General features: G+C 31.1%; 2 long non-coding RNA genes across 2 annotated transcripts; one reads left to right on the plus strand and one right to left on the minus strand.

Moving 5' to 3' along the window:
- Positions 1-247: 247 nt before the first annotated feature.
- Positions 248-2,646, minus strand: LOC125369214. The gene is made up of 5 exons (XR_007214854.1): positions 2,269-2,646; positions 2,077-2,176; positions 1,662-1,951; positions 1,443-1,554; positions 248-1,355 (listed from the first exon to the last, which is right to left on the minus strand). It is a non-coding gene; the product is annotated as an uncharacterized LOC125369214 (long non-coding RNA).
- Positions 2,647-5,680: 3,034 nt separating this feature from the next.
- LOC112535575 lies at positions 5,681-7,891 on the plus strand. The gene is made up of 3 exons (XR_003079673.2): positions 5,681-6,657; positions 7,139-7,203; positions 7,609-7,891. It is a non-coding gene; the product is annotated as an uncharacterized LOC112535575 (long non-coding RNA).
- The last annotated feature ends 20,075 nt before the right edge of the window (positions 7,892-27,966 follow it).

Here is a 27,966-nt window from a genome sequence, read left to right on the forward strand (position 1 = left end):
TCTTTCATCTTTTTAGTTTGTAACTCATGCATTGCATTTTCAATTTCTTTTAAGGAGCTTAGGAATAGAAGAGGAGCACTTGGTGAAGAATGAGAGAAAAGCAACATGTTCATGCATTGAAAGCTCAACTTTGGAATGAAAATTCAATTTGGTACATTTGTTTTTCTCTAAAATTTTTGCTTTAAAAATGGAATTTTCACTCATTCATATTACATTTAGAGTATTAGGTCACGAATATATGCTTTAAGCTAAAAAAGAGAATATATTTTGCATAACTGGCGAGTCACGCCTATGACGTGTGTCATAAGTCGTGACATACACCAACTGAGAAGTCTCTATCATGGTCATGACGCCTACCACACCTGCACGACATTATATTTGGCTTATTGTCGAGTCTGTGTCACACGTATGACGTAAGTCGCGAATCATGACGCTTGGCTAGAAAAGTCTTTGTCGTTGTTGTGACATACGTCATGCCTGTGACATACTAGGTACTTACATATATGTGCATGGATTTTTTGTATTTTCTGTTTCTAAATTAAAAAAATAAGAACATTTGTTTTAGAAGAACAAGTGCATCATCATTCCTCCTCTTTTTAATTTCTTTTTGCCTTTACTTTCTTCTCTTTTTCTTTTCTTTCTCTTTCTTATTCTCTTCCATTCTCCTCCAAATGATGCATCATCGTTCCTCCTCTCTTTTATAAGAACATTCCTCTTTTACAATTTTATTTTTATTTTTTATTTTATATTTGTGTTAATAATTTTAAAATATTAAATTATTAATAACTAGTTAATCAGATTTGACTGACATATATATAAGCAATATATACAAAATTGTATTATAAATTAAAAAAATATTTATTGTAGTGTACAGTAGAAAAATAAATAAAGAATAAAGAAAATCTAATTTATGGGTCGGTGACCGGCTGATCTTGGCATCTTGCTACTGCTAGTACTGGGCTAGGGCAGAGGAGGATGTTTTGGGTGTTAGAAATACCGTGAGGACATTTTGGATAAGGTGTCAGATCTCTGTACGGATACCAAAAGAAACCTCCTCCTGCTCCAAGTGGCAGACAAGTATGTCGTCCTCTAACATAAACCGCACATATTGTTGCACAATCTCGATGACGAGCGTCTCTAAAGGACCTGGGATGTCTATCGTTTAGGACCTAGCAGTAGAGCTGCAGGACAACCATGGCTGAAGAAAGAAGGTGCCTTAGCACCCATGCCATAGACGCAGCACTTCTTCTCACCGCTTGCCACTTGGAGGAATAACTCTATAGTGTCCGATTGTGTTGGCTCTATGGATTTCTCAGCAGACTGAGAAGTAGCTTCTACCAACTCATGGTACTCACCTTGAAAATAAAAAATTTAAATATTATAAAATATAATTTTAGAAAACATTATACACATATAAATTGGAGTTATCGTTTTAGTCTTACAACGACATCCTGAGAGCATCGGTCGATGTATGGATGGCCGCCATCTAGTGTTTGTTGCGTGCGCATGGCCTCGAATAACTCAACAGGGCCAGCTTCGGCCTAACTCACATGTCTGATGATACATTTGAAAAGAAGCAATTATAACACTTAAAATGCTAAATAAGTCTATATAATTTAATTTAACTTGATAATTGTGAAATTAATAAGTTGGATTAGTACCATCCTCCTGGCTTGCACAACCACAGATATCGAACCCCTAGTATGGAGCGACGGTTCTGATCCCTTGCCTCATTCTCGTTGCGCCAATTTCTAAAGGCAGCAACATGCTTCCTTTGAAACTACTTAGAGGAGCAGTAAGCCATCCAGCTTTTCTGCACCTCCTCTCGGACCCTATCCAGTCTATGACACTTAGCCCTCCATTTGCACAGTCTTTTACCTTACCGGGTGCTAGCTTATGCGTATTACCTCTGATACACCATGGTATCGAGTTAAGGATCCCAATGCCAGACCTTTTGCAATTTTCAAAAAAATGAAAAAAGAAAGTTAATTCAATAATTTATATACATAAGAATTAATACAGTTAACAATAAATAATTTATCATGAACTCATCCAAGTAGAAGGCAACAACGTCACCTAACACGCTCTTCCAATCATATGCCCATTTAGATATAAATGTAAAAGAAAACTATGGGTCATGGTGGATGAAGTATAATATGACTAGATGAACTGGCCACTGCACCAAAATTTAAGAAATTTAATAAATTAAAGTATCACGATAAGTAAATTACAGAACTAAAATCCTATGTTGATATAACACAAAAGTACCTCTGGATCAATCTTAAGGAGGCGTGGCCCATATTCAATTGTCCTACTGATGGCAGGTAATGGTGGTCTAATCACGCTGGCAGCCTCAATCATTAGACTCCCATCAACTGTACCACGCGATGAAGTAGTAGCCGATGTATCTAGAAGCTGTGGGGGTGGTGGAGTAGCAGTCGGAGCAGCTGATTTGGCACAGTATGGGGTAGTCGAGTAGCCCTGGAAGTTAGCGCCAAAGAAGCCGATGGTGACACAATAGATGGTGAAAGTGATGCCATTGTACCGGGTGGCGAAGGTGGCTATCGTCACCTCGATCTACGACGAGCTAGTACTGCCAGTAGTTTGCCTCATGATCGCCCACCGCCACTATCATCGGTTGAATTCTAGCCATCCACAAATTTTGCTACTTAATTACTAAATTTTAATAAGTCCATATAATTTAATTCATAGATTGAGATTTTAAGTTTAATTATCGAATTTTATATATTTTTATCTATAATAAAAGTTTTATTAATTTCTAAATCCTAATTAAAAAAATTGTTAGGATGTATTTTTATTAAAATTAGATTTTAATTTAATTAATTATCTAGAGAGTATATATATTACAAAACTACGCTAGTTTTTTTTACAATTATGAAAACTAAATAAAATGCTACCATAATTACGAGAGCATTTTCCCTAATAGTTGACCTAAACTTCTGTAAAAACGGGTCACTATTCCTACATAAAACATGCTTCTAATAGAAATATCGAGTCGGGCCACCAAACTACTTACTTTTACCTGACCGTACATATTATATAGACAATATAATTTAACATACATAAATTTTATCAAATTAAATTTATTAATAACTATAAAACATAGAAATATTAATTAAATTATCTAATCTTAACTCTATATAATGATAACACACATATATATATATATTAAAACAAACAAATATTAATTAAATTCACTTAATCTGATCCCTAAATATAACATATTTATATTAAAAAATACAGAAAATATAAAATGTAACAAAAATAAAACATAAAACAATAATTATAGATTAAGACAATTAAAATAATCAATAAATTTAAATAATTAAAATAATGTGTCAGCACCTCTTTTCCAGATTCAGCTATCGAAGGAAAAATGAAAAACTCTATGATGAGAGTTACTACTTTCTCGGACCCTCGGAAGTGAAGGACAGGCTAATCCGAGGCTGGGGTTGAAGTTAATCTAGCTGGAATTAGTTTTCTGAAATCAATTTGGACATAATTATTAGAAAAAATTAAGTTTGAGGGTCAAAATGATAATTTTTACAAAATCAGAGACTAAACTGCAAAATTCAAAACTTCTTCTATAGAGCAAAACGGCTCTATATAGTGCCAATAGGCTCTATGATAAAGCTAACCAGTTCTTTATAGAACTGATTGGATTTTGACTCCTAGATGTGGTTTTTTGGGACAATTTTATGTCTAGATACAGATTCTAGAAGGTTTCCTTGATGATAATCACTATTGTATCGATAATTACTCAAATTTTAAATACATAAATGTGATATTTATCAATATTCCCTAAGATTTATCTTTTTCTCTAGGGTTCCTTTGAAACCCTACCTCTATTAAATAGAAAGAGGTGTTTAGGGTTTCATGGGGGGAGGCAAGAATTGAAATTTGATCATAAGTGAGATTAAGAGAAAAGGAACACTAAAAAAGAAGAAAAGAGAGAAAATTAGAAGAAACAAAAAGAATTGCACTGTCGATCGTAGTAGTCATTAGAAGATCCAAGCCACTCAATAAAGAACCATTTTAGGAAATAAGCCACTTAAGTAATATCATTTGTGGAAACTTTTTCTAAATTACAGAAGGTTTCTCAAAGCTAGATCCAACTCTGGATTCCTACCCAGTTTTTGATTCAATTGCCTCCTCATCGCCTAAGACTCGCAGATCCAACATACACGGTGACAACTTGAGGGTTTCTCCACTATAAATCTACACCTATCATAAAAAGCGGTTCCTTCATCCTTTTTATTTTTTTATATTATTTATTCTTAGAAGCATGATTAGAGTTTTTATCTTTGATAAATATGATTAAATTACATTTTCATAAATATGCATGTTAATAGGATTTTGAATATGATAATAATATCTAGGATTTTCTTAGATCTTATATTTTTCCAATTAGAGTTTCAGATTTAATTAAAAACATGTTATAGGGCTAATATTTAGGTCTTTTGTTAATATGATTCAGTAATTACGCCTAAATAAAACATGATTCTTTGCTTTGATAATCTTCTGTCAACTATGGGATTTTAGGGTTTTTTTAGTGATTTAGTTTTTTTTTAGCTTCTGTAACTTTTATTTTGTTAATTTTTATTTATTTTATGTCATTCTAATTAATTTTTAACACCTGTGCATGTGAAAATTGGTTCTGGAGTATGAGATTAAACTAGTGGACAAAGAAAAATCGAGAGGAATCTACCTTGGACTCCAAAGCTGATCGGCTCAATATAGAGCCAATTGGCTCTATACTGAGCCCATCGGCTCGTCATGCATAGCTGATTAGGCTGGACCATTTATTTTTTCATTTTTGGCGTATTTTAATGTATTCTTGGCCCCGGTACAGTTTTAAGCCTTTCTGGTTTTGTAATCGTAGTTGTAGAAAGATTGTAATAGCTAGGATTTTCTTTTTTGCTTTATGTTCTTTATTGTTTATTTATTGCATGTTAACCCAATACATGATTACATGACTGATTAATAAAATGGGCCACATAGACTTAGGGCTGAAAACTAATCCACCATGAATTTGATAGTCTAATAGACTAACCCACTTTAACTAGGCCTAAACCCTAAAATCTGATTAGACTAGCGGGCTTTGGCATGTTTAGTTAGGATTTTGAACTTAGTTAGGGTTGAGATCACAATAAATAGGCCTTCTCATAACAAGTAGTCCAATAGGCTTAAAGGCTGAAATCCAAAGAGCATAGGATATAATTTAGCTAAAATAGGTGGGCCTTGTACATAATTGGTTAGTAAGTTAGATTAATAACTTAAATATGGGTTGAGTTTGAATAAAATAGGCTAGATATAAATATATTGTGTGTTGTTTTGGCATGCCTGTGTATAAAATGCTTGCATTTATAGGGAATATTTTGTTAAATAATAAATTTAAAGACTAATAACACAAATAAGGAAGTTGGCTTCCGGATCCATCTTTGGACTCTATGGCTTAAACATCCTTATAGAATCTGAAAAAAGCCACTCATTAGTAAAAGCGTCCTAGTGATTATCCATGTGGTGACTCTCATCTCTGCGCTAGTCTTAGTAACTAGTTAGTGTGTTCCCGATTAGGTTGAAAAGCCTTACAGTGCCGTAGTCGCTAAAAACACTTGGGTGAGCGCCCGAAACCGCCTTCCATAGTGGTGACTCCACTAGGGATAAAAGAAGTTGATTCCAGTGTATGTTTGTTTTTAAATTTATTATTTAACAGAGTATTCTTGCATCACTACACTTCCACACACTGTACACATTGGTCCCTATAACCCTGATGGCGTCGGCCAGTGGTTCTTTAGTGTAATACCCGTAATTATTTTCTTTAATTTTATTAGTTGTCAAGGGCAATTTGATAAATTAATATTCTCGGTGAATAAATGGGTACCATTTAATTTAATATTTTCAAATAATTATATGATATTGATTTGTGAATTTAAATAATTAAGTTATAATTTTATTAAGTTAAATTATTTTGACTAATTATCATATAAGAGTATATAAATATATATGTATATGTAAGTGTATCTATTTAAGTTGGGAATGCTTTTATAGCATAAGTTAAGGTGAGGGACTAGAAAGAAATTTTATAAAAAAATAAAAATAAATAAATAAATAATAAAAATATATAACAAAACTTTTGTTCCTCCCCCTTCTTCCTTCTTCCCCCCGACGCTAACACCTATCTCTCCCCACCACTTCCTTCCATTTTCACCACATGCACCTCCCCCCAGCCGCCGCAAACTCCTTCTTCCCCTCCCTCGTGGCATCGCCTCCTTCTTCTTCCTTTTTGCTGCCAACGACGAGTTGGAGGAAGGGAAGCTCCTCCCTCACTGCCACCGCAAGCACAACCATTTGCCTCCCTTTTTTTGTAAATCCGACGCTCGAAACGAGATCCCCTCCATCGAAAACCCCCAAGCCAAGCTCCTCCGCCGTCTTTCCTCCACGGGCAGCAGTTATAGCCTCGCTGCAGCTGAGACTTTTTGGCCTCGATTCGGTGGCTTCCGGCAAGTTTCCAGCAACAACATTTGCATTTTCAGACTTTCCGGGGCTCAAGCTTCACATAAGCGCTTCCAGATTTGAAATCTGACACCGTTGGTGGCACCAGCTGGAGGCGCAGAATTTTAGATTTTTAACTCGGTAAAATTTATTTCAACCTTAAAAATTATTGTAAAACCTTTAGAAATGAATAACCCATTAATTGTTAGTTATGAATAACTAATTAATTTAATTTGATTAATTGATAGTTTAATTATAAATATTATGAATTAATTAGTGTGATTAATCATTATCCGATTTGTGATAATTGCTGTTGCGAATGATTAATTAGATACCAGAAAATATTTTATGGGTTGGTTGTAAAATAAATATTAATGACAGACTGTCTGTTATTAATGTGATCTGTGGTGTCTTGCGGAGTTGGAAAAATAATACAGTTATAGGTGATCCAACTCCTGATAAATATGTATTGAATATTGAACTATTTTTAGCAGGTTTTGGGAGGTTCTGCCGAATTTTCGGTGGAATTTCCGAGTTGGAATTTCTTAGGCAGTCTAATCTAGAAGTCTAGGCCTAGTAAAAATTAAGAATATCTCATTAATTGAGTTATTTTCGTGAATAGATAATCCATCTGTCCAGCCAGCTCCACCTGAGACATAGGAGCAGACTGCAGAGCGCCGCAGAACTGTGAGTTAAAGTCATATAATCAACCGTTTTTATATCATGTCTAAATTAAATGCATTGTTAATTGATTAATAATTATTATGATCATTATTAGCATTATTATTAGAAATTTTATTTGATTAAAAATTATTATGATTATTATTATTAGCATTAGTATTATTAATTTTATTTTCGTTAATATCGATATTATTACTAATATTATTATCATTATTTTTTCTATCATATTTATTTTATTATTATTATTATTATTATTATTATTATTATTACACATAATTTTCATGTTTACTATACTCAAGGCTATTCAACTTGAATTCTTAATATGTTATTGAATAATTATGTTTACTTATGATTTATACTAATTATAATTCCTATTGATGCTATGATTGTAATTTCGGGATGAGGCGGCAGTAGAACATGCCACCTGATGGGTTGCATCAAAGATCGTGTATGCACTAGTATTAAACAAAGACAAGTAGTAAAAGAATATTTTTGGGATTTGCTCTGGTCGAGTACAACTCTCTAGGCTATATGAGAATTTGATCAACGGAGGAAAGGTCCCTAGTCGAGTATTGTTCTCTCGGTGCCAGTCTTATTGCAATAAGAGAGTCGAATGGCTAATAAAATTGGAGTTTAGGGTTCTGCTGGGGTACTTATCTCATAAACGTTTAAATTGTATTTTTCTGAATCATGGCATGACACGTGTTTTGATATAATATAATTTCTTATTCTGATTAAATAAATATTTTATTGAGATGGCTGTATTTATTTTATGATTATATGAATTTAACTCATTCTCGAGGCTCATAGTCTTAATTTTAATTTTTTTTCAAGTGACAGCTAGGTTCTCCGTTGTCTTTCTCTTGATAGCCCGACTTCCTTCCCCTTCGAGCCTATTGTAATTAATTTCTCCTTTTTGCATTTCGAACTATTTAAAAATCTAGATTCTTCGTAGTAATGGTTCCAAAGCATGAACAGTTTATTTTGGTATGTTAAAACTATGGAAAAATATTAAGCGATCTTGCTGATAGATTGATTTAATTATGTTGTGATCATGCGAATAAATTGTTGATAATACTTGAGTAGTATGTATATATGTATGCATATTTGAATTGTTGATTAGTTAGGCTTGCTACGGGTTTCGGTATCCTTAAGCCTACCCATTCTCTACTGCCGGTCACGGGCCCACAGATCGGATAGTGATATTTGGTTCCACTTGAATCCTAGAAAAGTGACACTGGCTACCATCACACATAAGTAATGAGTGTATTTGTTTCATTGCATGGACCCTCGATTGGAGAGATGAGCCAAGGAAGAATACTTTTTGCTTGGAGCCTTTTATCCTTACCCAAGACTCAACTCATGGTAATAACCGTAATAATCTCCCCTATGAATCATGTTACTTGCTATATGAGATGTTCTTCTTTATAAGTGTCTTAAGTCCAAATATTGAAAGGCCTTAGCCCAAATGTGGAACTAAGCCCCAGACCCAAAATCTGTAGGCTTTTATGCTTACACTGAGAAACATCATCTTGTTTGATTTATATTTACTTTGAAAGCTTATGGCAATGCACAACGGGTTTACTATCCCCTATTAATAAAAAGCCAAAGCCAAAAATTCTAGGGAAGAAAAACTGACCATGAACTGTGTGCGGGAGTAATAAGGTTGGGAGGATAAACTGTATACTACTGTGTGTGCTAACTTCTATTTTTTGTCTTTGTCCATTACATGTGCATCATGCACCATGCATCACATTAACTCTTTGTTCTGAAGCCATTTTAGATTATTATCCTTATTTTGGATAAAACAAGAATGGATATCAAGAGGGCCCATTTCACTAACTATCAAAACAAGAGCCCAAGTAGCACTTTAAAAGTTGAAACAAAGATAGCCCGCAAGTAAGACATTAATGTTATCAAGACTGCAGTTATGGCTGACTTAAGGATTATGATCCGAGAGAAACTTCAACAAGCTTTGGTTGAGATTTTTGGAAAACAGACTATCCAGAATGCTGCTGCTACTCATGATATGGAAGCACATGGTGAGGACCTCTGAAACTTAGATGACTACATGCTAGAATAAGCTAAGAAAGAGTCGGCTCTTACTGCAAAAGCCATTATGGAATCCAAGATTTTGCAAAGCCTGACCAAAGGGCTCAACAAGATGCAAGATATGCTGAAAGATCAATGTTTAGATTCAACCTTTGATTTCGATGAACTGATGCTTATTGGAGAGGACAAGTTACCTCCTAAATTTCATATGCCTGAAATGTAGAAGTTCAATGGAATTGGAAATCCAAAGGTGCACCTGAAGCAATATGCTACTATAATGATTACTACTCATTTGGCTAAGACCCAAATCATCAAGCTGTTTGTACTTTCATTAGAAGGGCTAGCTATGAACTGGTACCAAAGGTTGAAAAGGCTTATCAATTCTAATTGGAAAAGGCTTTGTGATGCTTTTGTACAACAATATGACTATAATGCTCACCTAGAAGTCTTTATAAGGGATTTGGAATTGATGAAGCAAAAGCCTAATAAGTCTTTTTCTAACTTCTTGACTAGATGGAAGAACAAAGCAGTTCTAATAAAAAACAAGCCTTCTGTAAAGGATCAAGTTCGAATGATAGTCCAAAATGTTCTCCCATCTTGGGTGGAAAAGCTGCAAATGATGAATTCCAATACCTTTGCGAGCTTAATAGCTTACAAGCAGAAGAAGTGGAAAATGCTAGAGCTAGAGGGTATATAGAAAAATATCAAGCTATAAAGATTAAAGACCTATCATCTGAAGATGATTTAGATGTCGATTTGGAATAATGATTTTTCTTTTATGCTCGAAGATGCTGAAAGGAGTTCAAATCTTGGAGGCAATAAGTTCACAAGCCAATCTGTACCGTTTCATATACTATCTTTTGAAAAAAAAAATAGAAAGAAATAGAAAAGCAAATCCTACTGACTAGAGGATCTGTATAGGCTAGTCAGGCAAAATTTAAGAAAATAAAAAATATGAGAAAAATATTCGAATAGAAAATCCGAAAGAACTAGTTGATAACAAAAGTAGTATTATGTGAAATAGAAAATGTACTCGTTGTGCCCAGATTAAATGTATAAAATTTGATTAGAATTTTTATCTAACTTGCACATCAATTTTCATTTCTTGTGCACTACTAGAAGGATAAAATAGAATAAGAAACAAAATTTATGAGATCTGAATAAAGCAAGATCAATTTCTTTAACTCTCTTATAGGAGAAACCCAAGAATTAGCAATACTGAAGTCTCCATCAATCTTGACATCATGCACAACGAATTGACAGAGTCAGAGCCTGACATCATACATTTAAAGAAGTCTTGTCTCAAGGAAAGTCCTGAAAATCAATGGAATCATCGATAAGCTTGACAAAAGAGACTGCAAGTATTCGAGTAACCAAATTTGCAAAAAAAGAATAAAATAAAAAGAAAAAAGAGAAAATGAAGGAAATGCTAAGTTGAACGCGGCAAAGGGCGGCTTAGGAAAGAGTCTGGAAAGTTGAAAACTCGAAAGGGCAGCTTGGGCAAAGTTAAGACATTAGCCTGCTAAGTTGAAAACTTGAAAGGGCAGCTTAGGCAAAAATTAGGGCATAAAAGAAAGAAAAAAAAGAAGAGATTTGGTTGTTATATGCATGAGATTGTCATGAAGCCAACTATCATTACACAAGTATCAGTATAGCCTTGAGGAAAAACTATTTAATCCTCGCATGCTTGAGTTATCTCTAGAACCATGCTTCCTGTGGTCATTGTGACTTTTAGGTCTCTGATATGCATCATTGTCTCGATCTCTTTCCCATTAGGCTCCATGCCATGTGCCATGTAGAGCAAGCGATCAAACTCTCACAGTGTTGATGTTGATGGGCACCAAAATGCCTTTATCCAAACTAAATGAGGATTTTAGAAATACATTATATGTCATCCATAATATGCAAATCATGCGCCCTCATTACTTTTTACTTAATGTAATCTCTATACACTTGTATATGTACCACTAACCTCTAACAGGAAAATAAATAAAAGTTTGATGAATAAGAATCTCACTGCGACAGGTGTTGATCTACACTCAGTTTACTTTCCAAAGCAGAAGCTCACAAGTTTACATCCTGGAGCAGAAGATGATTAGCGCATTCCTCGAAGTAGAAAATCAATTTACTTTCCAAAGTGAAATATCATCATACAACCCGAAGTGGAGGCTCACAAGCCTATTTCCCGAAGTGGGACACAATCAGTGGAAGATCATCAATGGAAGCTCACCAGCCTATTTTTCGAAAATAGAGAATCAGTTAAATGTTAAAGAATTAATAGTTATCCAACAGAGTAAAGTACATGTCAAATCACAACCCGAAGCAGAAATTATAATATAATTGCATCCCAAAGCAGAAAATAATTAAGAAGCTAGAGAAAAGTCTGTGCAAGTGCAAATCATCAAGTGTGGTTCCCAAATCAATGGACATGGCTCCTAAATTGGAGGGGCGTGGTTTCCATATCATTGAACGTGGTTCCTAAATCATTAGGCGTGGTTCCCAAATCAATGGACGTGGTCCTTAAATCAGATAGGCATGGCTTCCAAATCAACGAGCGTGGTTTCCAAGTCAAAGCAGGCAAAGTCCTCAATCCAAGCAAGCAAAGTCTTCAATTTAAGCAGGCGAAGTCCTCAAACCCAACCAAGCGAAGTCCTCAAATTCAAACAGGCGAAGTCTTCAAATCCCCAATGGAGTTAAATTGGTAATTCCCAAATGGAGCAAGGTCCTAAGTAGGCGAAGTCCTCAATCTAAGCAGGCGTGGCTCCATATTGAATCATCAATCGAAGTTAAAGCTTACGAAGCATGGCTTATATAGCTCAAATATCCTTTTCCATATCCTTGATTTGTCTAAATTTATTTTACGCATTTGCATGTTCATAGATTTTGACAAATTGGGGGCAACTGTTAGCACCCATTTTTCAAATCCAGATATCGAGGGAAAAATAAAAAACCTTATTATGAGAGTTACTACTTTCTCGGATTTCAGAAAGTGAAGCACATGCAAATAAGAGGTTGGGATCAAGGTTAATCCCACTGGAATTAGCTTTTTGAAATTAATTTGGACCTAATTTTCATTAAAAATTAAGTTTTAGGGTTAAAATGGTAATTTTTACAAAATCAAGGACTAAACTGCAAAATTTAAAACTCCTAGACGTCATTTTTTCAGATAATTTTACGTTTAGATACAGATTCTAGAAGGTTTTCTTGATGATAATCATTGTTTTATCGAAGTTTAAGTATATAAATGGGATATTTATTGATATTTCCTAGGATTTATCCATTTATCTACGGTTTCTTTTGAAATCCTACCTGTATAAATGGAAAGAGGTGTTTAGGATCTCATGGGGAAGCCAAGAATTAAAATTCGATCATAAGTGAGATTAAGAGAAAAGAAATACTGAGAAAGAAGAAAAAGAGAGAAAATCAAAAAAAAATAGAAAGAATTGCACTATTGATCGTAGTAGTCATTAGAAGATCCAAACCACCGAAGAAAGAACCATTTTAGGAAATAAGCCACTTAAGAAAGATCATTTTTGGAAAAATTTTCTAAATCACAGAAGGTTTCTCAAAGCCAAATCCAACTCAGGATTCCTACCCAGTTTTCAATTCAACTACCTCCTCATTGCTTGAGACTCGCAGATCCAACATACACGGTGACAACTTGAGGATTTCTTCCACCATACATCTGCATCCATCATAAAAAGCGGTTCTTTCATCCCTTTTTTTGTATTATTTATTTTTAGAAGCATGATTAGGGTTTTTATTTTTGATAAATATGATTAGATTAGGTTTTCATGAATATGCACGTTAATAGGATTTTGAATCTGATAATAAGAATTAGGGTTATTTTAGATCTGATATTTTGCTAATTAGGGTATTAGATTTAATTAAAAACATGTTATAGGATTAACATTTAGGTCTTCTGTTAATATGATTTAGTAATTAAGCCTAAATAAAACAAGAATCTTTGCTTTGATAATCTTCTATCAGTTTATGGGATTTTAAGATTTTTAGTGATATATATTTTTTAGCTTTTGTAACTTTTTATTTTGTTAATTTTTATCTATTTTATCTCATTCTAATTAATTTTTAACACTTATGCATGTGAAAATCGATTCTGAAGTGTGAGATTGAACTAGTGAACAAAGAAAAATCGATAGTAATCTGCCCTTCGACTCCAAAACTTATTTGCTCAATATAGAGCCAATTGGCTCTATACTGAGTCCATCGGCTTGTCATGCATAGTCGATCAGTTCTTCATACTGGACCATTTATTTTTTTACAAATTTTGGCATATTTCAATATATTATCGGCCCTTGTACAGTTTTAGGCCTTTCTGGTTTTGTAATCGTAGTCGTAGGTGGGTTGTAATAGCTAGGATTTTCTTTTCTATTTTATTTTATTTATTATTTTTTATTATTTATTGCATGTTAACCCAATACATTATTATATGATTGATTAAAAAAATGGGCCACATAGACTTAGGGCTAAGAACTGATCCAACATGAATTTAATAGTCTAATAGGCTAACCTACTTTAACTGGCCTAAACCCTAAAATCCGATTAGAATAGTAAGCTTTGGCATATTTAGTTAGGGTTTGTACTTAGTTGGGATTGAGATCATAATAAATGGGCATTCTCATAACAAGTAATCTAATAGGCTTAAAGGCTGGAATCTAAAGAGCATAATATGTAATTAGGCTAGAATAGGTGGACCTTGTACAAAATTGGTTAGTAAGTTAGATTATTAACTTAAACATAGGCTGGGCATATGAATAAAATGGGCTAGACATAAGTGTATTGTTGTTGTTTGGCATGCTGTATATGAGGAATATTTTGTTAAACAATAAATTTAAAGATTAATATACACAAATAAGAAAGTTAGCTTCCGGATCTTTCTCTAGACTCTGTGGCTTAAGCTTTCTTATGGAATATGAGAAAAGCCACTCATTAGTAAAAGTGTCTTGGTGATTACCCAGGTAACGGCTCCCATATCTGCGCTAGTCTTAGTGATAAGTTAGCGTATTTTCGATTAGGTTGAGAAGTCTTATAGTGTCGTAATCGCTAAAGGCACTTAAGTATACACCTGAAACCGCCGCCCATACAATGATTATAAATTTAAAAAATTTCCAAAGTAAAATTTAATAAAAGTAAATTAAGTGTAAATATAACTCATATATATCTAACAATTTAAAAAAATATAAAATGCAACCAAAATACAAAATAAACAATTAATTGTAAATTAAGACAATTAAACTAATCAATAAATTAAAAAGAATTTGAATACTTATGGACCCATTATTATAAATTAAAAAACTTGGCAAAAGTAAAATTTAATGGCAATAAATGAATTGTAAATATAATATAATGCATATATTAAAAAATTATAAAAGATATAAATCATAATAAAAATAAAAATTATAATAATAATAAACTAGAAATTGAATACAACTAATTACAATATTAGATTTATGAACAATTAATTGACACAAAATATAAAAAGAAAAAATTAAAAAAGAAATACACAAAAGCCTCCCCTTATCTCCTGCTGGTTCTTTTTCTTTATCTTCTTTTCCTTCTTCTTCTTCCCCTCCTTTTCCTTTAACTAAATATCCAAAATAAAAATAATATAAATATATACAAAAACACAAACAATATATATATATATTCTTCTTCTCTGAAATTGACGAAAAGCTCACGTGCGCAAGAGATAGATAAAGGGAGAGAGAGAGAGAGAGAGAGAGAGAGGAGAGTGACAAGGAGAAAAATGAGAGAGAGGGGAGGAGGGAGTTAGGGATTTGAATTTGGGGAGGAAGAAGGGGAGAAGTAAGTAAGCTCTGCATCATAGTGTTATTTCCAATTTAGCGATGGATTAGCGACGGACTAATCTGTCACTAAACTAGGAATAAGTTAAATGATGCATTTAATTAGTCACAGATGAGCAACGAATTTAGATGAGCAACGAATATAAATTCATAGCTAAATGGAGCTCAAAACCATAACCCCGCTTGAGTAGCGACGGATCAACATTTTTATCGTTATTGGTCCCCAATTCCATCGTTAGCTGTCCCACTATACAGTGGTGCCAAATATAGCGATGGAATTAGCAAAAAATATTGTCCTTCGCTAATCTCCATCACTGATCTGTTGCATCGTCATTGCTATTTTTCATTTATCTTCCTTCTCTATTTTTGTTGCTAATAGCGATGGTATCTATCCGTCACTAATTTTTCGTCTCTAAATCGCCTAACTCTAGTAGTGTTAGTGTTATTTGTTCTTATTTTATTATTGATGTTTAGTTTATTTTCTTCTAGTTTGTTTTTTTTAATTGTTCATTGTCTAGTGCATTGGTCTTGTGGAGACGTGAAGGACATTATATGGGGTATTCAAGGAGGAGGCACCAATTCTAGCGGAGTTTTCTTATTCTCCTTTTTTAGTCATTTGCCATATTTAAGAATTGGAAATATTTTGGTTTGGTGTGCATTATGTGGTTGTTTATTATGTTTTGTATGGTAGTTTTTTATGTCAGTTTAAATTGAATTTTTCGCTTATGTCGCTTTAGGGTTGTTAATGTCAATTGGCTTAGAAATTGATTAAGATTGAATGAGTATACACTTAGACTATGTTTGGTATGATGTAATAAAGCATGTAACAAAATCACTATTGCATTACATGCTTCATTACTTTGTTTGGTTATTAATTTTTTTTTGATGTAATGTAATGACAAATACATCATGTAATCAATTATCCATAATTTGATGTAATGCCCAATACACACAAAATCTATGTAATCATGATTACTTATAATATATTTATATTTTTTTATTTTTTTATTTTTCATCAATATAATTTAAAAACCTTCAATCGCTTCCCACCACCATCATCCACCAAGCGGTGTTTGAATTTTAGCGACCGACAAGCAAATTTCGGTAACTAACAACCAAATTTTGGCGACAAGTGACCGCTGATATTTTAAAAGAATTATAAAATATTATTTTTAAATAATTTATTTCAATGTTTTATTTTTGTACCAATTATTATAAATAAATTAAATATTAACATAAAAATTGCAATAACATCACATTACATTTATTTTTTTATTATAGCCAAACATAGTAATGCAATGATTAATACATTCTATTCTATTACTTCTTTAACTCCATTACTTATTTAATTACAGTATATTTTATTACACTCTACCAAATATAGCTTTAGAACCAATGATAAGTTGTTTTGTGAGTAATTTAATATTTATCTTTTACTTTTGAACTTTAGGTACATATTTAGCTTTAAATGAAGTTAAATGGTGTTATGACTTATTGTAACACCTCAAAATTAGGTTTCCCAGAATTTATGGCACATAATGAGCTAGAGAATTTATAGGTCAATTTATATAAAGATATATATTAAATTGAATTTTTGCATCATAAAATTTTATGGTGCTAGAATTAATTCGGTGGTAATTATTATTATTATTTAATATTTGGGATTAAGAAGGATTAGTTCTAAGTCATCGAGGTGTTCATGATAAAATTATTAGAGTAATAGAATTGAGGAGTTATTACTATATAAATTCAGTCTAATAGTTTTATTATAATTAAAGGTGTAGAGATGATCAAAGTTTTAGGAAGGAATAATTTAATAGCTAGTTATGATATTTTCCCTCCATACATGTTTTTATATACACTTTTCTTTTTTCCTCTCCCTTCTTTCTCTCTTTTCTCTCTCTCGTATTCTTTTCTTCTCTCCCTTCTTTTTCTTTCTTTCCTCTCATGCTCTACAATCTAACTCCTCCTAATAAATGTAACCAAAATCTTTTCTATTAAGTAATTAATAGTAAGGATCATCATGAACTTCATCTTTGAAGATAAAGAAGACGTGTTTTCCTTTTTCTCCTTTTTCTTTGCTCACTTAGTTCAAGATTTCTATTTAACTCTTTATTTTGGAGATTTTGGGTTAAAATGGAGGTAAATCATTATTTACATGTTAATTCCTTGATATGGGTGGTTTGAGTTGAGTAATTATGCATGAGATTGTTGTGGTCTTTTTTTTAGTGTCAAACCCATTTGAAAATAGTGTATGCATATATTCTAGCATGATTTCTTGGTGATTTGAGTTAGATTGATGTTAATTTATTTATTTTGGTATGTTAACTTCATGATTTCTAAGTGGATTTATGTTAGGTGTGTTAGAAACCATTAGATTTGTGTTTATAGTTGTTTGGAAGGTTAAAATCCTCTAAAAGTCGTGTTTTCTAGGCTCCCACATGCAGCCCTGTCATAAAGCTTATGTCTAGTGACACAAACCATGTGAGTTTTCACTTGAAAAGTGACACAAACCGTGCAGCTTTAGACAATCAACTTTATTAAGTCATATCTCAAGTTCTAGAGACCTTTAACAATTGTTGTTTGGATATATTGTTAGTGTATGAGTCTCATTTATGTGGTAAAATAGTTGGATCTCCGGGAAATTCCCCTCGGACTAACGGCTGCCCGTGTGAGTCTGTCTTATGTAATCAGCCCTCTTGGTTTAGCCTTATCTTGAGTTTTATAACTCCAAATGAGGTTTGGTTTGAACCTATGGAACCTTTTGTTCGTTCAATAAAAATGTTTAGTTTTGAGAAATACCTAATTCTATTGTTTTGGTATTCAAATCCAGTGATACATTTTTATGCTTAATCTGTCCTGTGTGGCAATTTTTATGGATAATTGAGTAAATTGATAGTTTTAATTTGATAAATGCTTGAGTAAATTGTATTATTAATGCTATATGATTAATAAATGATATTTTTGATAATATATTGATGGTGGATGTTTATTTGGTAAATGATCCAAAGTATTTTTAAAATGAATTGTGTGATTAGTAATAATGTGCTTACAAATATGTATGAATTGAATGTGATGGAATTGGTATGTTGATGTGATGATGGGTAATGTATGTTTGTGATGTTGCTTGTGGGGTTAGGAATAGAATTAGGAATTCTAGTTCCCTTTTAATAGTTTGATTTGGATTAAATGTTGAGACTCAACGATTGCCTAGGGAGTCGAGTTGACGGTGCATGTTTGAGCTGAGGCTCTTCAAGGGTTGAAAGGTAGAATTGGTTAATTGTTCTGCACGTCAGTCGAGGTGAGTAATATGACATATATGCTTGTGTGTTAGTCTCCTAGCCCTTTGCATTTCAAGCCTATTGTGTATGTTGGAAAAGTAAGCATGTAATGTAGTTTTGAGTAGGTGAAATGCATGGTGTGAGTATACAATATGTAATTGCATGATGAGGATGAGTGAGAACGATCTAGATAATGGGGAAATCATCAGACCATATGTACATTGGTATGGTTGAAAACTTAAAAATGTGTAAAGTATGTTAATAAAGATAATTGAGTTCGTCGTGGTTGGAGGGTCAAGCACCGAGCCTTGAGGGGCGACGGGCGTCTCTATATGTGATGGGAGGTACCAAAGGGTTAGGCATCGAGCCTTGAGAGGTGACAGGCACCTGTTGGTGAACCACACAGAGTAACCAAAGGGTCGGGCAACGAGCCTTAAGGGTAATATGCGCCTTTAGCATTAAATCCTGAAATTAATGTTTAAAACGTGTAAGAGCAATATTCACATTCTTTCTATATTTTTCCATGTCTTATGCATTAAGCATCATATGAGATTTGGTATGAATGTGAGTGTATGTAATATATAAAAGATATATTGCATGAATGTGTGATATCCATTAATGCTAAGGTATATATGTTATATTATTCACTTAGTGAGTTCTGACTCCCATTAATTATTTTTCCAAACTTTGTAATTTGTTTGAGTATTCATTTGGTCATTGTATTCTTAGACTCCACAGTATGAATTTGATGTATATTAAAACCTTAGATGTGAGATGCTAAGTATTGTAAAGGAAATTATTTAATTGGCTAATAAACTTAATGATAAGAAAATCTTATGTTTTGGACTTGCAAATAATATGTTCGAGAAATGTTTATAGTTAAATTGTGGAAGGAAATTATTGGTTATGGTTTTTTAGATACTAATTAACTTAGTATTAATTGGTATTTTGGCCTCTTAAACCCTAAGGGTTTAGTTGATTTATGATTAGTGATGTGAGAATTTATTTTAGAATACATGCCTTTAGGCTTACTACGGGCATCGGTAGCCACGTGCATCTCCCATGTCCTAGTGTCGGTCTGGCCCCGGGTTTGGTTCTAACAAAGATGGTATGAGAGCTAAATAACTTCTCGAACCTAGATGTAGGTGTGTACTGCAGATTAGGAGAATTCATTCTCGTCTTTTAAAGTTTTCATTTGAAGTTTGTTTCTGTGTAAGTAGTTCCATTAGCAATTATTACTCTCAATAGTTAAAATTTATGATATTTTATTATGAATTGATGTTTATTTTATTAATTTATTTATTTTTGTTGATGTGTTAGTTGTGCTTTACTGGGCATTTAATGGCCCGAGAAGTATTAGAGGCATAGGCTTAATAGGTAATGATGATTTAGAAGTGCCTTGTTTGCTTCTGTAATGACTCAGAACCAGATTATATGAGGTATTGTTCGCTTTGACCCCCACTGGCCTCATGGTTTTGTCCCTTTGGTGGGTTCAAGAACGGCTCAAGAGGTCACCCATCCTGAAATTTCTTTGAACCAAGCACGTTTAACTTTGAAGTTCCTATAACTCCACAGCCAAACAACCAAAAAACAACTTATGTGATTAGTTCCAACTCTTTACATATATTTTATCAACCATTCTCGTCCCATTTCGATGTACAATTGATTTATTCATGTACCTCTGTACCTTAGAGTGTTGTCATCCTTGAAGCCTGTCAAAAGCCGCTCCTTGTCCAGGCACCCTATCCTTGCCTCGACATCCACTTCCTGCCCTCGTCGGACCGCTTCTCTAGGCCAGGCTATCACATGCCCATCAGCTTCCGCCTGGTTCATCCTCAAACCACACATCTACTAGAGGGGTCCTGCTCTGATACCAACTTTATCACGACCTTATCTGTGGGCCCGTTACCGGCACTAGGGAATAGGTAGGCTTAAGGCCACCAAAACCCGTAGTAAGCCTGATTAATCGACAATTCAAATATGTACATACATATATGTACTATTAAACCATCCCAACATGTCATTCACAAGTCTCCTACTGGATGCTAACAAACATACATAATTTCTTACATACCAAAATCAAACATAATATGCTAGGTACACTACTGCGGGAAGTTTAGAATTTTAAATAATTCAAAATGCAAAAGTAAAAAATTAATTACAATAGGCTCGAAGGAGAAGGAGATTGGGTTGTTAAATGAGAGACGACGGATAACCTAATTATCACCTGAAAAATCTAAAATTGAGACTGTCAGTCTCGAGAGTAAGTTAAAATTATATAATCCTATAACAATTACAGTCTCCTCAATAAAATATTTATTTAATCAAAATAGCATATCATATTGTATTAAAATATATGTCATATATCATAATTTAGAAAAATATAATTTAAATGTTTATGGGACGAGTGCCTCAGCAGAATCCTAACCCCAATAATAGCAGTCTTTCGGCTCTTTTATTGCAATAGGTCTGGCGCCCAGAGAGTGAAGCTCAACCAGTGTCCCTAAATCCAACCTGGTCACTTGATTCCTAGATAAGCTGACACCCAGAGAGCAACGCTCGACAAGGGACCTTCCTCCAACAGTCAAATTTTTACAGCCCAGAGAGTTATACTCGACTAAGGCAAAATCTAAAAATAACATTTTACTACCTGTCTCTGATTAATACCGGTGCACACGCGATCCTGATGCAACCCATTAGGTGGCATGTTCTACTGTCGCCTCATCCCGATATTACAATCATAGCATCAATAATAATTATAAATAGTATAATCATAAGCAAACATAAATTATTCAATAACATATTAAGAATTAAAATTTAATAGTCTCGAGTATAGCAAACATGAAAATCATATGTAATAATAATAATAATATTATTAAAATAACAGTAAATATGATAGTAACAATAATAGTAATAATATTAATAATGATATCGATAATAATGAAAATAAAAATTTATAATAAGAATGCAAATAATAATAATAATTATTATTAATCAATTAACAATATACAAAAGAAGTTGATTATATGACTTTAACTCACTGTTCTGCCGCGTTTTGCAGCCTGCTCCTATGCCTCGGGTAGAGCTGGCTAGATGAACAGATTATCTATTCATGAAAATACTCAGTTAATAAGATATTCTTAATTTTTTCTAGACCTAACCTCCTAGATTAGATTGCCTAAGAAATACAGACTCAGAAATTCGACCAAAAATTCAGCAAAACCTCCTCTAAAATATGGATTTTTACCCCATGTATAACGTGTCTAGAACAAGCTAGAAGCACTTCAAATATTTTGCAATTAATTAATGGGAGAAGATCGATAGGTCTCCCTAGAGACCAACACCGGTCGCTAGCAGAGATCAAACCACAAAGATAAGAGACCAAGTGGTCTCACCATATTACACGTGTCACCACTAATAAATGATAAATAATAATTAATAGCTAATTATAAAATATGAGAGAAGAACAAGTACAGATCATGAGATCGAAAAGTTTATACAAGTGTCAACAGCTTCGAAGATCCCTAGAAGACCGTTAGATTTATAACCTAGTTACTATTATGGAAAAGAAAAAAGAATAATAATCTCTAACACCGGCCTCAAAGTAAAATAAAGGAAAGAGACATTTCAAGAGAGCAATACCTAAATCATAGCCTCACACCAAGGATAAAGCCACATGAAAGGCTGATCTCTAATAAAAAAGAAAGAGAAACAAAATAAAAGAGAAAAGAAAATAATGGAGCATTAGAAAAAGAGATACGTGTTTTTTCCATAATGAATATAAATGATCAATGAACTGTAGTTAGACTAGTGATAATAGATCTCCTAAAAAAAGATCGACGGGTCTCCTTGGAGACCACAATTAATTGCCAATAGAGACCGAGCCATGAAAATAAGAAGCCTCGCCATATTACACGTATCGACACCAACATATTACCTAGAAAGAGTCATTAAGACATACCCCACTTAGAAGATCCAGTGGGTAACTCGTAAAACCAGCTTAAAGATAAAGCAATTAGCACAAAATAGGTGGCAGCATTTGATTGGACCAAGAGGAGGAAAAATTCCCTAAAACCCTACTTACTCTCATATATAAAAAAAAAACATAATGGATAAAGTAAAAGTTAAGTTATTCATTCTAACTTTAATCTCCATATTTTCTCTCTTCCTTTATCTGACTTGATCGTCGGAGTGGGTTCGCCAGTCTCCCTTCCTACTTACCAGTTGTTGTCTTGTAGGATCGAGCTAGAATTAAGAAAATAAATATTAAATAATAACTATATATATGCATATATTTATTAATTAATTAATTTATTTATTTCTACACATTCTAAATTATATATGTATAGAGAATTTCAAATATAAAATAATTAAGAATATTAATATAATAAAAAACTATATAATAGAAAAATTAAAAATTATCTATAAATAAAAAACTCAAGAAATAAGAAAAAACTTTAAAGAAGAAAATCCAATTAAGTAGAAACAATTTTATCAAAAGAACACGAATTAATTAGGAAAGAATGGAAATCTTTTTCAAAGTAAGAATCCACTTAAATAGAAACAAAAAAAAATTTCAAAATTTTTGAAAATAAATATAAAATATTTTTTAAAGTTTGTAATACATTTCAAAAGATTTTTAAAAAATTTCAATATTTAAAACTTGTCCAACGTGAAAAGATAATCCAATTTAAAATTTTGGTGCAATTAGAGATTTGATTCTTATTTATATGACTTATTTTATTTCCCATAACTAATATCAATCATGCTACAAGTTGACACAAAACTTAAATAGTCATATGCATTTGCAAAAAACAAAAAAATGCAAGTTGACGGAAACATTAGGTGGGAGATAGACATGTGTTGTTGACAAGCAGGGTGTGGTTGTGGTTCATCTCATATACTAACATGAAAACCCTGAAACTAATTCAAAGCCTTTGGATTTGGACCTTCCATTTTGTATATTGTATTGAATTCATCTTACTTTCCTTTTCCCTTTTAATAAGTTCACCTGGAATTCAACCTTTTATGTATTCTTCTTGTGATCTCTTTGTTTTCTCTTTTTCTCTTTTTGCACTTTGTATTTTGGTATATTACTGTTCATGCCTTTTGATTTGATAATATTAAAATATTAAAATATTATAGAATAATAATTTTTTTCTAGTTTTATAATTTTTTTTTTAAAAATTCGTTATTGACAGAAAATAAAATAAATCTTCAGGTGAATTTTGGTACCTGACTAAATTTAATTAGTATTTCTTGTAGCGTAATTGCGACATCTGCTCTTTAAAATAGCGGACGATCTATTGCTTCCGTGAAATTCAAGGATTGGAAAAGCTCGTCTGTCACTAATAGGCATTACCCACGGAATATGAAGCTTTAGCAGTGGATTTCGCTGGTCACTAATCCTAATTTGTTGTAGTAGCAGTCCATTTATTTTGAAATTGATCCTGGAGATCAACCTCTTGAGTAGCACCGGGGAGAAGATAAATTTACAAAATCTAAGTATCAAAACAAAAATTGTTCCCATAGTTATAAGACTAGGAAACTCTTAATGTTAAGTTTATTAAAAATTTAAAATACAAGAAGAAAATAAAAAATAAATTATTCTAATAGCTAATAAGTAGGTCTATTTAAATTTGGGCTGAGCAGGATTGATCATAATTGAATTTTTTAAATTTAGATCTGAATTTGTCTAGTCCAATTACACGGGTCTAAAATCTTGACCAAGTTTGGTCCGTCACGAGAATATAAAACATTTTATTTTATTTTATTATTTTTGAGCCGTTTCAGGCTTCTTGAGCGAACCTTAAAAAATAAAAAATAAAAAATAGAAATATTCTAATGTTTAAAATATCAGTTTTACTGTTAAAAAAATATTGTAATTTGAAAAATTATATTAAGAATACGATAGTATATATTAGGTATTTCTTTTTACAAAATGGTACATGTTATTAGCAATTTGATATACATTTTTATAATTTTTATGGTATTTAATTTTTAGTATATGTCTAATATATATTTAGTATCCATTTGATAATATTAACTTGATTGCATGTCAATCCGTTGGAAAGTCGAGTATATACATAACTAGTACTTAAATTATTTCTTGATATCAACTTTATATATTTTAGTATATGTTTTGTATATATTTAATATATAACTAGTACCTAAAATTATTTTTTAGTATCTGTTTTATTTTTAGTATCAAGTTCACATATTTTAGTATCTATTTAGTATATATATGCTATATAATCAATATTTATAACTAATATCTAAATATTTAGTATGTATTTTATATTTTCACGTTTATCTCATATATTTTGATATATATTTAGTATATAATATACATCTTTTATATATATACTTATAATTAATTAGAAAAGTTTTTTTATCATATTATTTTAGAATATTTGATATAGAAATATTATTTAAAATTATCTTTTAGTATCTATTTAAAATTTTTGATAACAATTTTATGTATTTTGATATTTATTTAATATATATATATATAGTATACATATGGTTACTATTATCTAAAACTTACATATTAAATTATTTTTTAGTATTTCTTTTATATTTTTTATATCTATTTAGTATATATTTATTATTTGATATCAGTAAAATAGTTTATACTAGTCTTAATAATACGGTGCATCACTTTAATCTAAATATCTTTAATCTAAACATAATAAATCTTTTGCTAAATTACTAATTTTCATTTAATAAGCAGAATTGACATATCAAGTTATTTTTTATTATAAAATTTTTAAAAATTTTTACTGAAAGATATTTCTGAAAATAAATTAGAAGTATGTGTATTTATTTTAAATTTAAAATAATTGGATAAAATTATTAAAATGTGTAGGATTAACTGGTAATTAAGCCTTAATATTAGTAAAATCATAAAATTATAACCATACAAACATAATTAAAATATGAACTAAACACGAAAAGAACATAAATAGGTATTATATGTATGCCTTTAAAGATTGAGCAAGAAAATTAATTTAAAGATTGTAGGAAGGGAACTGATAGAGCTCACTCCAGTCACATTCTACTCAAACCTTAACAAACCCAATTTTGGCCCTTTGATCGCCTTGAGTATTTTTAAGCTTCCAAGACACTCCATGTGATAAAAGTCCAATTAATCAATTTCACTAATTTTATTTATTTAAAATTAACTTGCGACGATATTTTTTTTTATTATAAAATTTTAAAAAAAATATTGTCAAAATATTTTTAAAAATAAATTGAAAATAAAAATACTTATTTTAAAATTTTGAGACAATTGAATAAAATTATTTAAAAATATAAATTTTAAAATTTAATTGATAATTAGGCTTACTTTAAAGTTAAGTTTAATTAAGCTTTGATCAAGAGGTTCAAGAGCCTATATTGTTGTGTTTCTCTATATAATACTTATATTATTAATTAAATTATACAAATTTGTTTAAACAAAAAAAAGTACAAAACCTTTCAAAATACTCATGTTTAAAATGCAAAAGTTCATGTAGCTGGCTATGTAAAATCAATTTCTGACAATTACGTCTATCCAATTAATACTCAGAAATCCCAGTATAAATATCTTTTTTTAGAAAAAAAAAGTTTTATTTGATTTAATTTCCTTAAAGATAATATTTTTAAATCAGCTCAAAAAGTAATCGGAGGTTGGGACTCAAGTGGGCCGAATGGAAACCCATGCTAATAAACAGATTTACTAATAAGTGTAGCGTTCTGAAAAAAATAAAATAAAAAATAAAATAATAGAGTTTTAAAAATTTAAAGATTAGTTTTTAATTTTAATATTTAATAATTTAATATGTACATAAAATACCAGTATATATACAAATGTATAATAATAAGAGGAGGTTGAAAATGATAAAAAAAAATTATATTAGACCGGTATATAAACTTAGTTACTTTTATTTTAATTGGAGCTCATACGGATCTTACTGTCTAATTAGAATTAGAGGCGAAATCAAAATAGAAGAAAGTTGGTAATAAATAGAATATCTTTATAGACTATTTAATTAAATAAAAAATCAAAATAAATGTGACTTCAATATTTAAACTTTAACTTTTATAATTTTATTTTTATATATTAAAGTGGGTCCAAACGAATTATATAGGCAGATCCAATTAATGTAAATTTAAATATTTCAATACTTCTATAAAAGGAAAAAAAGAAATAATAAAAACAAACAAAATCCACAATTAATATACAGAAAGGAAAAAAATGGGTGACATAAGAATGGATAATACTGACATAAAAGTGACGTGGAGGAACAAGAGCAATATAAAAGGAGAGGTGTGATGAAAATGAAGAAGAAGAAGAAGAAGAAGAAAGGGCAAAGGGTAGCTAAAATTTGCAATGGGGAAATGAACGGATGGATGGTGGAGAAGATAGTGGGTTTAGTTAGGAGGGGTTGGTGGGTGTGAGTATTTTATTATGTGTTTTCTAATGTGTCCACATCCATAAAATAAGGGAGTAGGTGGCCTTTAGAATTGGTCTCAACAAATTCTTTCCTATTTTTGTGTGCTTTCTCTTCTTTTATTTATTATTATTATTATTATTATTATTAAGACTTTTCAGTTTTCCCTCAAATCATGAGCAAAAGCCCCCTCCAATAGTCAAATATTTGATGTTGGTAGATGGGATGCTAACATCTTTTGCATATCAATGCTTTGACTAATTCATAAGTGGGACTCTGAATTTTTTTTATTGCATAAAAATATTTTTAAATTTTTATAAAATTAATCACTGTCTCTTCCTTTCTATGTAAAATTAATAGTCAAAAGAGTAAAACAGTAAATTTAAATCCATCCAAATAAAATATAAAAAAATATTAATTAGATTCTTTTAATTAAATACTAAAATTAATTTATACTATTTTTTTTAATTTTAACAAAAAAATTATTTTGAATAAATTTAACACTTAATAATAAATTTAATGATCATTTATAATTTTAAATTACTAAATAGTGTTTTGACTATATTGATTTTATGATAAGGGATATTATGTAGTTAATTTTATTAAAATTTAAAAAATCTAATGGAATAAATATTTAATTTATATATGAAACTAAATCTCAAGAAATAAATAGTAAACAACCTTTAGATAAAATAAATTATTAAGTTTGTGAAAGTTTTAATTTTATTTATTCAATTATTTTATTTTATTGTGTTTTTATTTTTTAATTGATTGAATATATATATATATATATATATACATATATCAATTTTTAATTAAATTAAGTAAAAATATAAAAACTCAATAAATCAAGATAAATATTTAAAAATTCAATAAAATAAAACAAAAACTTCACAAACTTAATAATGAATATTTTGCATAAAAATTACGTTATCACAGGTTTTTATTTTATTATTTGTAATTGAAATAACAATGTTAGTTTTAAATTGAAACAAATAGTTAAGTTAAAACTGGTCTAATTGATATTCTTTCTCTTTGTTTTTTATTTCTTTCTTCACCATTTACAGGTTTCATGATAAGGGTTATTATTTTTCTAGTTAGTGATAAGAGATGGCTTCCCCCAATTTCAATAAATAAAAAAGAAAAACTTAAATTCAGATATGTGGCTAGATTTTA

This window comes from Ricinus communis, chromosome 2, assembly GCF_019578655.1.
Source record: "Ricinus communis isolate WT05 ecotype wild-type chromosome 2, ASM1957865v1, whole genome shotgun sequence".
NCBI lineage: Eukaryota > Viridiplantae > Streptophyta > Magnoliopsida > Malpighiales > Euphorbiaceae > Ricinus > Ricinus communis.